Source organism: Magnolia sinica, chromosome 9, assembly GCF_029962835.1.
Source record: "Magnolia sinica isolate HGM2019 chromosome 9, MsV1, whole genome shotgun sequence".
Lineage (NCBI taxonomy): Eukaryota > Viridiplantae > Streptophyta > Magnoliopsida > Magnoliales > Magnoliaceae > Magnolia > Magnolia sinica.
The window spans coordinates 89,354,194-89,367,918 of NC_080581.1; the positions used below are offsets into that span (position 1 = coordinate 89,354,194).

At 39.8% G+C, this 13,725-nt stretch overlaps 2 protein-coding genes and 1 pseudogene across 3 annotated transcripts in view; all 3 read right to left on the reverse strand.

Annotated features, from left to right (window-relative positions):
• The window catches only part of LOC131256021 (probable disease resistance RPP8-like protein 2), a 41,249-nt pseudogene extending 36,769 nt beyond the window's left edge, over positions 1 to 4,480 (reverse strand).
• LOC131256020 (disease resistance protein RPP8-like) overlaps positions 1 to 4,619 on the reverse strand; it is a 98,082-nt gene extending 93,463 nt beyond the window's left edge. Inside the window, exon 1 of the mRNA XM_058257016.1 lies at positions 4,523 to 4,619. The gene's annotated coding sequence lies outside the window, so the exon portion shown is untranslated. The remainder of the gene's footprint in view (positions 1 to 4,522) is intronic.
• LOC131256023 (disease resistance protein RPP8-like) overlaps positions 1 to 13,725 on the reverse strand; it is a 72,636-nt gene that overhangs the window by 10,209 nt on the left and 48,702 nt on the right. The window lies entirely within an intron of this gene.

Consider the following 13,725-nt stretch of genomic DNA (forward strand, 5'->3'; position numbering starts at 1 on the left):
ATTGGAGGATAATCGACAGGAGATGGACACGACAACTCCATCACGATCTTCATGCAGCAGGTTACTACCTAAATCCTAGGTATAGATATGCCCAATCATTTGTTGTGGATGATGAAGTTTGTGTCGGGCTAAAAAATGTGATAAAGATATTAGAGCCTGACTTAGATCTGCAAATAAATGCGTTGAATGAATTATATACATTTGGAAATCGCTTTGGTAGCTTTGAAGATGCTTTTGCACAGCATGCAGTATCTAAGTTACAACCGGTCGAATGGTGGATTAATTTCAGAGAGAGTACAAAGGCTCTCTAAAAAATTGCAGTAAAAGTTTTGAGCCAGACAACATCTTCCTCTAGTTGCAAAAGGAATTGGAGTTGTTTTGCGCTTTTTCATTCAAAGAATAAGAATAGATTGTAGAGTAAAACATTAGATAGACTTGTCTTCATGCACTACAACATAAAACTAAGAATGCGACGACATCATAGGAGCATTACAGCTGCCGATGAGAGAAACTATTGTCCAATAAACTTGGACAATATTTATGATGAGGATGACCCACTTCTACCTTGGTTGGAAATAAGGGAAAAGCAAATTGAAGAGGATAGTGAAGAATTGAAAATTGATGACCCAAAAATACGTAGAGCGCAACAAGAGAGTCGTGCAGATGTATTGGACCTAGTAAGAGGGGCAGCGTTTATGCCAAGTACGGGTCAAGATCAACAAAAGAGTACGAGCAGTGGTAGCGTGACCGTGTCGGATGATGGTGACGATGACCCCCCTGCCCATGGTGCCAGCACTTCTGGTGTTGCTCAACGCCCTATACAGCCGTTCACAAATCGCGATGCCGATAAATATCGACGAGGTAGTACACGAGGTCGGACTTATGAATGTACTGAGTCACGATACAACCAGCTGGAGGAGGGTACATCTAGTGGTGCATCAGGTCCGAGAGGTCCGGAACATCAGTAGGCTCATGGTTCTGATTATTATGATGGATATTCTTATAGTCAATTGGATTATGATTATGGTGGTTATACTAAGCCTGTTCCATCACATTCATGTTAGAGTAGTCCTCCTGATCAATATCCATATAATTATAGATATCCAGATCCAAATCCAAGTTACTCATCACAGCAGACGCACTCTCAATCTCAAGATTCTCAGCAGCCTGAGTATGGGCACCAGTATGGCTATTCGACGGGCACTGGTGGATATCCTTACTCGGGGTCAGAGTCGTTGCTTAGTCAGCATCAGTCATCTTTGGTTTTGTTGATCTAGTATTTCCTTCTGGCACTGGATATTATAGATATGCAGATGCAGCACCTACACCTATTGGACAGCCTCAGCCTAATAATGACGATGACGATGATGTGGAGGTCAAGTAACTACAAAAAAAGAGATTTTCATTTTGGTAGTGATTTGTGATTGTGAGTATATATTTGTATTAAGGTAAGCATTTGTAGCAGACAGCTCACAACAGTATTATTGCAACAAGCCAAGCACACACTTGACATTGCCGAACTTGTATTTAAAATAGTTCTCCTAACAACCAATCAAGTAATCCTTAATCAAGTTGCATAGGAGTATATCAGACACTACTAATTTTTTTATTAATATTCTTGACTTAACGATGACAGGTCATAGACAGGAATCACAGTCACGTCCACAGGTATGTTCGAGAAATTCCTCAAAAATAATTGCAAACACCTAATGTAAAATATTTTCATATTACATTCATTCTAATATATCTATCATCGATAGTAGATAGTTAGAAAATTAAATATATGAATTTTGTAGTCAAATTCAGGTTATCTGATTCATAAATTTATCAGACCGTCCGATACAACTTCTCACCAAAGAGTGGACCGTTACACCACCATAAACATATTCCAATTTATAAATGAATGCATATTTGGAATGCTTAAAATATTCTGGATTTAATCTATATTTTTTCATATTTTTTGGGCAAAAAAAAAAAAAAATTGCGCCGTTACGAGCTGTTACGCTCCGTATCACCGTTACGACCCCGTATTCGTATCGGTTTCGGAGGGTACCGTTACGCCAACCAATACCGATACAGGATACCTTGTCCACAGCTAATATTTGACAAAATAGTTTGACAAAATAGATGACCCAAATGTCTTAATATATGAAAATCTTATATAGTCATCTAGTCTTTTGCCATTTGGGGCACGATCCATCTACGATGAGATCCACCAAAACAACCATAGAGAATGCTCTTATAATGGAGCGCACAATCTTTAAAAATGACATCAGTTGTCCCTAAAAAAAAAAAAAAAAACTCTTATTTCAATGTTTTGCTAAATGTATTTATTTCAAATAATAGCTTTTCATAGTTGAAAAAGAGCTTATTAGAGTAGCTATATTGATTTAGACTAGAGATGCCAATGGGTTTATTAGACCTTTTTCATGTAATTTTCACATTAGTTTCCGCTTCTCCCTGGGCTTTTGGATTGGATAGTATAGACTTACTGAGGTGGTAAACTTCTTTGGGCGCCACTATGACATATGTGTTATATCCACACCATTCATCCATTTTGCAAAATCATTTTAAGGCGTGAGCCCAACAGCAAGGTAATTCCAAACCTCAAGTGGACCACCTCACAAAAAGCAATGGGAAAAATGATGCCTACTGTTGAAACCTTTCTAAGGCCCACCCCCACCATGATGTTTAGTTGCCATTCAACTTGTTCATAATTAGGTCCACCATGATGTTACCGTTTTTAAAAAAAAAAAAAAAAAAAAAAAAGAAAGAAAAAAAGAAGAAAGAAAGATCCGCCATGATGTTTATTTTGCCATCCAACTTGTTCATAAGGTCATAAAGGCCTTGAAAACACAAATATCAAATTGATCCAAGACTTTTACAATACAAAGAAGTTTTCAATGGTAGGTATTCAATCCCCACCTCTTTGTGGTGTGGACCAGTTGAGATTTGGATATCCTTCAATTTTGGGACCATGCCCTGAAATGAGTTGGCAAAACAGATGGCCGGTGTGGATAAAATGCAAACACCATTGTGTGTCTCACATGGTACTTTCACAATGTGCCATGGTTAGTCCCACAAAGTCCTTACACGTCCCATAGAGTCCTTATCCCACCACAATGGATGATGCGGTTTGAATGGTGATCCCAATGGCAGCCAAATAGTTCGTGTCAAAGCTCAAAGCTCCGTGGCCCCCACCATGATGTGCATGTTTTATCCATGCCGTCCATCCATTTTTCTTGCTCATTGCAGTGCATGAGCCCAAAAATGATGTAAATCAAAATTGGGAATCGAATTCTTAACATTGAAATCTTCCTAGCAGCCCTAAAACTTTTGGATCAACCTTATATTTGTGTTTCCCTTCATCCAAGTTCATATACCCTAATCATTAGATTGGATGGCAAATAAACATTGCAGTGGGCCTTTAAAAGAGCTGGACGTAGTGGATTTGTCACGGCCATCTCTGTGGAGGCGGCACATCACCGAGTACAGAGACATCTCTGTCCCCGGTCCAATCTGCCCTCGTAATACCCTACCGTGTAAGGTCACCTCCATAACTGCCTTGAATATCAACACGATCCATCCATTTTTCAGCTTATCTTAAGATGTAATCCCAAAATTTAAAAAAATATAAAACTTTAATAGATTATATCATTGAGAACAGTGCCGAAACTTTTTGTGGGCCACAGAAGTATTGGATCAAGCCCATCTTCATATTGTTCCTCCATCCAGGTCTGGTAGACCTTATCAACGGTTGGATGGCAAATAAACTTTACGGTGGGCCCCACAAGGCCTTATAATGTGCAGCCATACATCAAGAAAAGGGATGCAACTTGGCTGGTGTACTACACACCACCGATCTGGCTGATGTGTTGAAGTCACCAAGTTCTGTGGGTCCCATCATGGGGTATGTATTATATCACAACCGTCCTTCCATTTGGAGAGTTCGTCGTAAGGCTTGAGCCAAAGAATAAGATAGATCCAAAGATTAAGTGGACCACACTGTAAAAAGTAGCGGGAGATTGAACATCTACCATTAAAACCCTTTTGGGGTCACAGAGGTTTTGGATCAATTTGATATTTGCTATTCCTCTTTATCCAGGCCTATGCGACTTTACAAACAGATTGGATGGAAAATAAACGCTATGGTGGGCCCTACGAATGTTTTAACGGAGAGAATCATTGTCCCACTGCTATTTGTGGTGTGGTCCACTTAAAATTTGAATATGTATCGTTTTTGGAGTTGTGCTCTAAAATAATCTCGCAAAATGGATGAACGGTTTGGATATAATAAATACATCACTTTGAGCTATGTAACGTAGATCTACTTTGAACCGTTCGTACAAGCAGGAGATCGAGGAGCGGCAGCACTCGTCTTCGCACGACACGTACCCACACCGGCCAGATCGGTGGTGTGTGGTACACCATACACCAGCCAATCCGCTTCCCAAGAAAAGAAAAGAGGGGAAAAATCAAAAGAAAAAAAATAATAAGAAGAAGAAAGAGAAAAACGTTCTACCTAATCTGAGAGTAGAAGTCCGGCCGGCAAACAGCACAAGGAGTATTCGGAGAGATGGATAAATGGAAGACGAAAATGAAGAAAAGCTACGAGAGAGAAAGAAAGGTAATAGATATAAACAAGAGAAATTTACGACTGTGGACCCCACCTTTTATCCATTGGATATTCTTGGAACAATACAAACTTAGAATACGCAGTTAGACCTCCTCGTACGGATGACAAATTCCAGGACGAAAATACCCCTCCTTTTGACGGAAACGGATTGGGTACGCCTCCTGCCACCCGCCCATGGTGGATAGTCGTATGTGGGCCTCACCATAATGTTTGCTTTTCATCCATGCCATCCATATATTTTTTCAGATCATTTTACGATTTGAGACCAAAAATGAGGTATATCCAAGTCTCAAGTGTACCACATTACAGGAAACATTGTTGAATGAGCGTCAACCATTGGAAACTCAGGTGGAGCCCATTGTGATGTTTGCGAGAAATCCTCCCCATCTAAGTTCATTCATAGGGTCACAAAGACCTGGATGAAGAGGAAATACAAATTTCAGAATGATCAAAAACTTTTGTAACCCTTGAAAGGGTTTAAATGGTAGACGTTCAATTCTCCACTGCCTTTTACAGTGTGGTCCACTTGATAGCTAGATCTATCTTATTTTTCGTCTCAAGCCTTAATATGAGCTCGCCAAATAGATGAACGGTTTGGATATAACACAAACCTCATGGTTGGACCCACACATGCAACACAGTTAAAAAAAAAAAAAAAAAACCAACAGACTGCCGCAGCAGTGCCGCCGAACCGGCGGCAGTGCCGCGGCAGTCTGGCAGAATTTTATTTTTTATTTTTTTATTTTTTTTACTGGGAGAACTTTTTCTCCCTTACATTTTTCTCTAATACATAATTATATAAATATGTATATATAAGTATATAAAAATATTTTTTTATCTTTTAATTCATTTCTTCGTCCATGTATTCAACAAGCATATCTCCTAAATTAAAATGATTTTTTTTTTACACACGCACACACACCCCCACACACTCACACTAGTGGAATTTTACCACCTATAAATACTTAAACGCTTGACCAGGTGTTGAAACTCCTAAGAGTGTACCACCCGAGGGAGAGTAAGGATCCAAACTAGAATGATATACTTAACGTACTATATATGATTTTGGGGTAGGAGAAGTTAATTTAGCGGGGCAAGCATGAAATTCAGCAGGGTAAACATGAAATTCAACGGGGCAAACATGAAAATGAGAGGGCAAGCATGAAAATTAGCGGGGCAAACATGAAAATGAGAGGGCCAAACATGAAAATGAGCGAGGCAAGCATGAAAAAGAGCAGGGCAAACATGAAGAAGAGCAGGGTAAACTAGAAAATCAGCGGGGGAAACATGAAAAGCAGCGGGGCAAACTAGAAAATCAGCGGGGGAAACATGAAAAGTAGCGGGGCAAACTAGAAAATCAGTTGGAGAAACATGAAAAGCAGCGGGGCAAACTAGAAAATCAGCGGGGCAAACTGAAATATGAGCGGGGCAAACTAGAAAATCAGCGGGGGAAACATGAAAATCAGCGGGGCAAACATGAAAAGCAGCGGGGAAAACATGAAAAGCAGCGGGGCAAACTGAAATATGAGCGGGGCAAACTAGAAAATCAATGGGGGAAACATGAAAATCAGTGGGGGAAACATGAAAAGCAGCGGGGCAAACTAGAAAATCAGCAGGGGAAACATGAAAATCAGCGGGGGAAACATAAAAAGCAGCGGGGCAAACTAGAAAATCAGCAGGGGAAACATGAAACGCAGTGGGGCAAACTGAAATATGAGCGGGGCAAATTAGAAAATCAGCGGAGGAAACATGAAAGCAGCGAGGCAAATAAATTGAGTGTGGATTGTTTGTGTAGAACGTACACTAGTGACGTTGGGTCTCATTTGTCCACGTCATTTCCAAGGACTCAAGCTAACAAGATATGTCGGATTTCTCTCTCCCAAATAGATTGCGTGCTATGCTACATGACTTTTTAAAGGGGTAGTCCTATATTTTAGCTTGGTTTTTTAAAGAAAAAAAATGAAGTTCTTTATGATGAATAATCACGTATATAATTAATAAAATCATAGATACAAAAAATAAGTCCTATATTGAAATATAATAAACTAATATAATAATGAAAATACTAGCATGCATACACCCGACCAACCCAATCAACCCGTCGAGCCCTCTTGTGTTGGGCTTGGGTTGAGAATTCCCAACCCAAGATTGGGTGGGTTAAGTCAAGGTTTAGGTATAGGAACCTTGGGTTGGGTTAGGGTTGAGCACCAACCCGAACCAACCGGCCCGACTTTCAGCCCTAATTTCATGTTTGCCCTACTCAATTTCATGTTTTACCCGCTAAATTTCTAGTTTTCCCCACTCAATTTCATGTTTGCCTCACTTAATTTCATGTTTGCCCCGTTGAATTTTTAGTTTGACCGCGAAGTGATTGAAATTAACCACGAACTGAATGAAATGGATTTTTCACCATCGACCCGATGGAATCTTGGAAAATAACTAGGTTGGTTGGCTAAATTAGCTTCTCCTACCCCAAAATCATATGTGGTACGTTAAGTAAATCATTCTAGTTTAGGAGATATGCTTGTTAAATAAATAGACAAAGAAATGAATTGAAAGATAGAAAAATATTTTTATATACTTATATATACATATTTACTTAATTATGTATTAGAGAAAAATGTAAGGGAGAAAAAGTTCATGTAAAGAAAATACATCTTCTCTCTCTCTCTCTCTCTCTCTCTCTCTCTCTCTCTCTCTGTTGGCGTTTTCCAGGTATTTTCTTTACATGAGCTTTGATTTGTTTTCATTTTCTCTTGAAATTGAGGGATTTTTCTTCACCATCTTCGATTTTCGGTTGATGAAACCCTTCTCTCTCTCTCTCTCTCTGGGGTGAATTTTCTCTCATTTTCAAGTTTGCCCCGTTCATATTTCAGTTTGCCCCACTCATATTTCAGTTTGCCCCGCTCATTTTTCATGCTTGCCCCGTTCATTTTCATGTTTCCCCCGCTCATTTTCTAGTTTGCTTCGCTCATTTTTATGTTTCCCCTATACGGACGAAAATACCCCTCCTTTTCACAGAAATAGATTCGCTACTCCGCCTACCACCCGCCAATGGCAGATCTTCGGTGGTCTGTGGGCCCCACCATGATGTATGCTTTTCATCCATGCCGTCCATATATTTTTACGAATCATTTTATGGTATGAGACAAAAAATGAGTATATCCAAATCTTAGTGTACCACATTACTGGAAACGGTGTTGAATGAGCATCAAACATTAGAAATCCTCCCCCGTCTAAGTTGGGGCCCACTGTGATGTTTGTGAGAAATCCTCCCCGTCTAAGTTCATTCATAGGGTCACAAAGACTTGGATGAAGAAGAAAAATAAATTTCATAATTATCCAAAACTTTTGTAACCCCTAAAAGGGTTTCAATGGTAAACGTTCAATTCCCCACTGCCTTTTAGAGTGTGGTCCACTGGATAGTTAGATCTATCTTATTTTTCGTCTCAATCCTTAATATGAGCTCGCTAAATAGATGGACAGTTTGGATATAACACAGACCTCATGATGGGACCCATAAAAGCCGCCGAACCGACGGCAGTGCCGTAGAAGTCTGGCAATTTTTTTTTTTTTTGGGGGAGAACTTTTTCTCCTTTACATTTTTCTCTAATACATAATTATGTAAATATGTATATATAAGTATATAAAAATATTTTTCTATCTTTTAATTCATTTCTTTATCTATGTATTTAACAAGCATATCTCCTAAATTAGAATGATTTTTTTTTTTTTTTACACACGCACACACACCCCCACACACTCACACGAGTGGAATTTCACCACCTATGGATACTCAAATGCTTGACCGGGTGTTGAAACTCGTAAGAGTCTACCACTCGAGCAAGAGTAAGGATCCAAACTAGAATGATTTACTTAACGTACCACATATGATTTTGGGGTAGGAGAAGCTAATTTATCCAACCAACCTAGTTATTTTCTAAGATTTCCTCGGGTCGATGGTTGAAAATTTACGAGGCAAAGTAGAAAAACAGCGGGGCAAATAAGAAAAACGGCGGGGCAAACTGAAATATGAGCGGGGCAAAGTAGAAAAACAGAGGGGCAAACAAGAAAAATAGCGGGGTAAACTGAAATATGAGTGGGGCAAACTAGAAAAATAGCAGGGCAAACTAAAATAGGCCTACACTCATGCTTTATATAGCCCACTATGCAGTATGTGTGAAACCACCTCCCTCTATCAGGTCAAAACACTTATTTTCACCATTAGCTATAAGGTCCCACTGACCCTAATTCACTAGCTTCTTTTTCTTTTTCTTTTTTCGTTATAATTCCTACGGTATTTTGTGGGTCCCATTATAAGGTACGTGTTATATCCAAACCGTCCATCTATTTGACGAGATCGTATTAAGGCTTGAGACGAAAAATAAGACAGATCTAGCTATCACCTAGATCCATAGCTCAATTGGCAGACTGAGTGGAAATACCTCGTTTCAACGCTTGAGGCCTTGGTATCGATCCTAAGAGCGGGGCAAGCATGAAAAAGAGCGGGGCAAACATGAAAATGAGCAAGGTAAGCATGAAATATGAGTGGGGTAAGCTAGAAAAACAGTAGGGCAAACTGAAGTATGAGCGGGGTAAACTAGAAAAACAGTGGGGCAAACTAGAAAAGTAACGGGGGAAACATGAAAAACAGCGGGGGAAACATGAAAAACAGCGGGGCAAACTAGAAAAACAGCGGGGAAAACATGAAAAACAGCAGGAAAAACATGAAAAACAGTGGAAAAAACATGAAAAACAACAGAGAAATATGAAAAACAGCGGAGCTCATGTTTCCAACTCCTAATAAAAATAAATCCTAGAAACTAACACTATCAATAATAATAGTCCAACTCTATCGTCTCTTTTCAAAATAATAACATCATTCGCAATAAATTCTTTTCCTAAAACCTAGGACCACAACTATCTACTTTATTGCTAATTAAGTTCTCAAAAAATTAAATTCTAAGCCTTATTTTTATGACTTGCCTAAGGCCCCCAAAAATGTTGAGCTGCACTTGTTTAGACCTGCATCACTTTCGTGCTCATACTCTAAAATGAGCTGGTAAAATGGACAGCCACCTAGCATGGATAAAACACATCTATCATGATGGGCCCATAGAGTTTTTCATGTTTCCCCCGCTGTTTTTCATGTTTCCCTTACTGTTTTTCTAGTTTCCCTCGCTGTTTTTCATATTTCCCCCGTTGTTTTTCATATTTTTCATGTTTTTCATATTTTTTCCACTGTTTTTCATATATTTTCCGCTGTTTTTCTTATTTTTCCCGCTGTTTTTTTTATGTTTCCCCCTCTGTTTTTCTAGTTTGGCCCGCTATTTTTCATGTTTCTCCCGCTGGTTTTCATGTTTGCCCCGCTGTTTTTCTAGTTTGCCCCGCTGTTTTTCTAGTTTGCCCCGCTGTTTTTCTAGTTTCCTCCACTATTTTCATGTTTCTCCCGCTGTTTTTCATATTTGCCCTGCTGTTTTTCATGTTTCTCCCGCTGTTTTTCATGCTTCCCCCGTTGTTTTTCTAGTTTGCCCCGCTGTTTTTCATGTTTCTCCCGTTGTTTTTCTAGTTTGCCCCGCTGTTTTTCTAGTTTTCCCCGCTGTTTTTTATGTTTCCCCTGCTGTTTTTCATGTTTTCCCTGCTGTTTTTCATGTTTCCCCCGCTATTTTTCTAGTTTGCCCCACTATTTTTCTAGTTTGCCCCACTCATACTTCAGTTTGCCCTGCTGTTTTTCTAGTATGCCCCACTCATATTTCAGTTTGCCCCGCCGTTTTTCTAGTTTGCCCGCTGTTTTTCACGGAAATACCCCTCCTTTTCACATAAACGGATTGGGTACTCCTCTTGCCACCCGCCAATGGCGGATCGTCGCTAGTCTGTGAGCCCCATCATGATGTATGATTTTCATCCATGCCGTCCATATATTTTTCCAGATCATTTTATGGTATGATACCAAAAATGAGGTATATCCAAATCTCAACTATACCACATTACAGGAAACAGTGTTGAATGAGCGTCAACCAATAGAAACTCAGGTGGGGCCAACTGTGATGTTTGTGAGAAATCCTCCTCATCTGAGTTCATTCATAAGGTCGCAAAGACCTGACGAAGAGGAAAAATAAATTTCATAATGATACAAACCTTCTATAACCCTTAAAAGGGTTTCAATGGTAGATGTTCAATTCCCCACTGCATTGGGTTGGGCTTGGGTAGGATATATCGGGTCTGATCTCAAGCTTGGGCTATACAAACACCAACCTGATAAAACTTAGGTTGGGCTTGGGTTGAGGTCTCAGGTTATCCGACCTAACCTGAACTCGATCAATATATTAGTTACTTATAAATTATAATTAAGTGTGGATTGTTTGTGTAGAAGGTACACTAGTGATGTTGGGTCTCATTTGTCCACGTCATTTCCAAGGGATCACATCACGGGAAACAATGGGCATAATGATTTCCACCGTTGAAACCATAATGGGCCCAATAGTGATGTTTGTTTGTTATCAAACCTATTCATAAGATCATACAGACATGGAATAATAGAAAAAACAATTATAAGCTTGATTTAAAACTTCTATAGCCCTTAAGAAATGATCAACAATAGAAGTTCAATTAAAAATTTCATTTGGTGTGGTCCATTTAAACATTGAATAAGTTTAGATTTATCGGCTTAAGCAATGAAAATATCTGTTAAGTTCGCCCCGCTGATTGTCTAGTTTGCCCTGTTGAATTTCATGTTTGCCCTGCTTAATTTCATGTTTGCCCCGCTGATTTCCTAGTTTGCCTCGCTGATTTTGTAGTTTGCCCCGCTGATTTTCTAGTTTCCCCCATTGATTTTCTAGTTTGTCCCGCTGATTTTCTAGTTTGCCTCGCTGATTTCATAGTTTGCTTCGCTGATTTTCATGTTTGCCTCGCTAATTTTCTAGTTCGCCCCTCTGATTTTCTAGTTTGCCTTCATAGTTTGCCCCGCTGATTTTCTAGTTTGCCCCGTTGATTTTCATGTTTGCCTCACTGATTTTCTAGTTTGCCCCGCTGATTTCATAGTTTGCCCCGCTGATTTTCTAGTTTGCTTCGCTGATTTCATAGTTTGCCCCGCTGATTTTCTAGTTTGCCTCACTGATTTTTTAATTTGCCCCGCTGATTTTCTAATTTCCCTCACTGATTTTCTAGTTTGCCCCGCTGATTTTATAGTTTCTTCCTCTCAATTTCATGTTTGCCCCTCTGAATTTCTAGTTTGCCCCCCTCAATTTCATATACGACTGAAAGTTGGGCGGGTTCAACTCGACCGACCCGACATTAGGTTAGGCTCGGGCAGGATATATCAGGTCCGATCTCAAGCTTGGGCTATACAAATACCAACCCGATAAAACTTAGGTTGGGTTTGGGTTGAGGTCTCAGGTTGCCTGACCCAACCCGAACCCAATCAATATATTAGTTATAAATTATAATTGAGTGTGGATTGTATGTGTAGAAGGTACACTAGTGATGTCGGGTCTCATTTGTCCACGTCATTTCCAAGGACTTAAGCTAATAAGATATATCGGATTTCTCTCTCCTAAATAGACATGTATACACTCGACCAACCTAATCAACCCGTCGAGCTCTCTTGGATTGGGCTTGGGTTGAGAATTCTCAACCCAAGATTGGGTTGGGTTAGGTCAAGGTTTAGGTATAGGAACCTTGGGTTGGGTTAGGGTTGAGCACCAACTCGAACCAACCGGCCCGACTTTCAGCCCTAATTTCATTTTTGCCCTACTCAATTTCATGTTTTACCCGCTAAATTTCTAGTTTTCCCCACTCAATTTCATGTTTGCTTCGCTTAATTTCATGTTTGCCCCGCTGAATTTTCAGTTTGACCGCGAAGTGATTGAAATTGACCGCGAACTGAATGAAATGGATTTTCGACCATCGACCCGATGGAATCTTGGAAAATAACTAGGTTGGTTGGCTTAATTAGCTTCTCCTACCCATTTTTCTATCTAATTTTAGCGGTTTAGCCCCAAATTAAAGCATATCAAAAGATCAAGTGGATCACACTACGGGAAACAATGGGCATAATGATTTCCACCGTTGAAACCATAATAGGCCCAACGGTGATATTTGTTTGTTATCAAACCTATTCATAAGATCATACAGACATGGATTAATAGAAAAAACAATTATAAGCTTGATCCAAAACTTCTGTAGCCCCTAAGAAATGATCAACAATAGAAGTTTAATTCAAAATTTCATTTGTTGTGGTCCATTTGAACATTGGATAAGTTTAGATTTATCAGCTCAAGACATGAAAATATCTGTTAAGTTCGCCCCCGCTAATTGTCTAGTTTGCCCCGCTGATTTTCTAGTTTGCCCCGCTGATTTTCTAGTTTCCCCCATTGATTTTCTAGTTTGTCCTGCTGATTTTCTAGTTTGCCTCGCTGATTTCATAGTTTGCCCCACTGATTTTCTAGTTTGCCAGGCTGACTTTCTAGTTCGCCCCGCTGATTTTCTAGTTTGCTCCGCTGATTTCATAGTTTGCCTTGCTGATTTTCTAGTTTGCCCCGCTGATTTTCTAGTTTGCCCCGCTGATTTTCTAATTTACCTTGCTGATTTTCTAGTTTGCCCTACTGATTTTATAGTTTCCTTCGCTCAATTTCATGTTTGCCCCTCTGAATTTCTAGTTTGCCTCCCTTAATTTCATGTACGACTGAAAGTTGGGCGGGTACAACCCAACCGACCTGAGACCGACCCGACATTGGGTTAGGTTCGAGCAGGATATGTCAGGTCCGATCTCAAGCTTGGGCTATACAAACACCAACCCGATAAAACTTAGGTTGGGTTTGGGTTAAGGTCTCAGGTTGCCTGACCCAACCCGAACCCAATCAATATATTAGTTACTTATAAATTATAATTGAGTGTGGATTGTATGTGTAGAAGGTACACTAGTGATGTCGGGTCCCATTTGTCCACGTCATTTCCCAGGACTTAAGCTAACAAGATATGTCGGATTTCTCTCTCCCAAATAGACATGTATACACTCAACCAACCTAATCAACCCGTCGAGCCCTCTTGGGTTGAGCTTGGATTGAGAATTCCCAACCCAAGATTGGGTT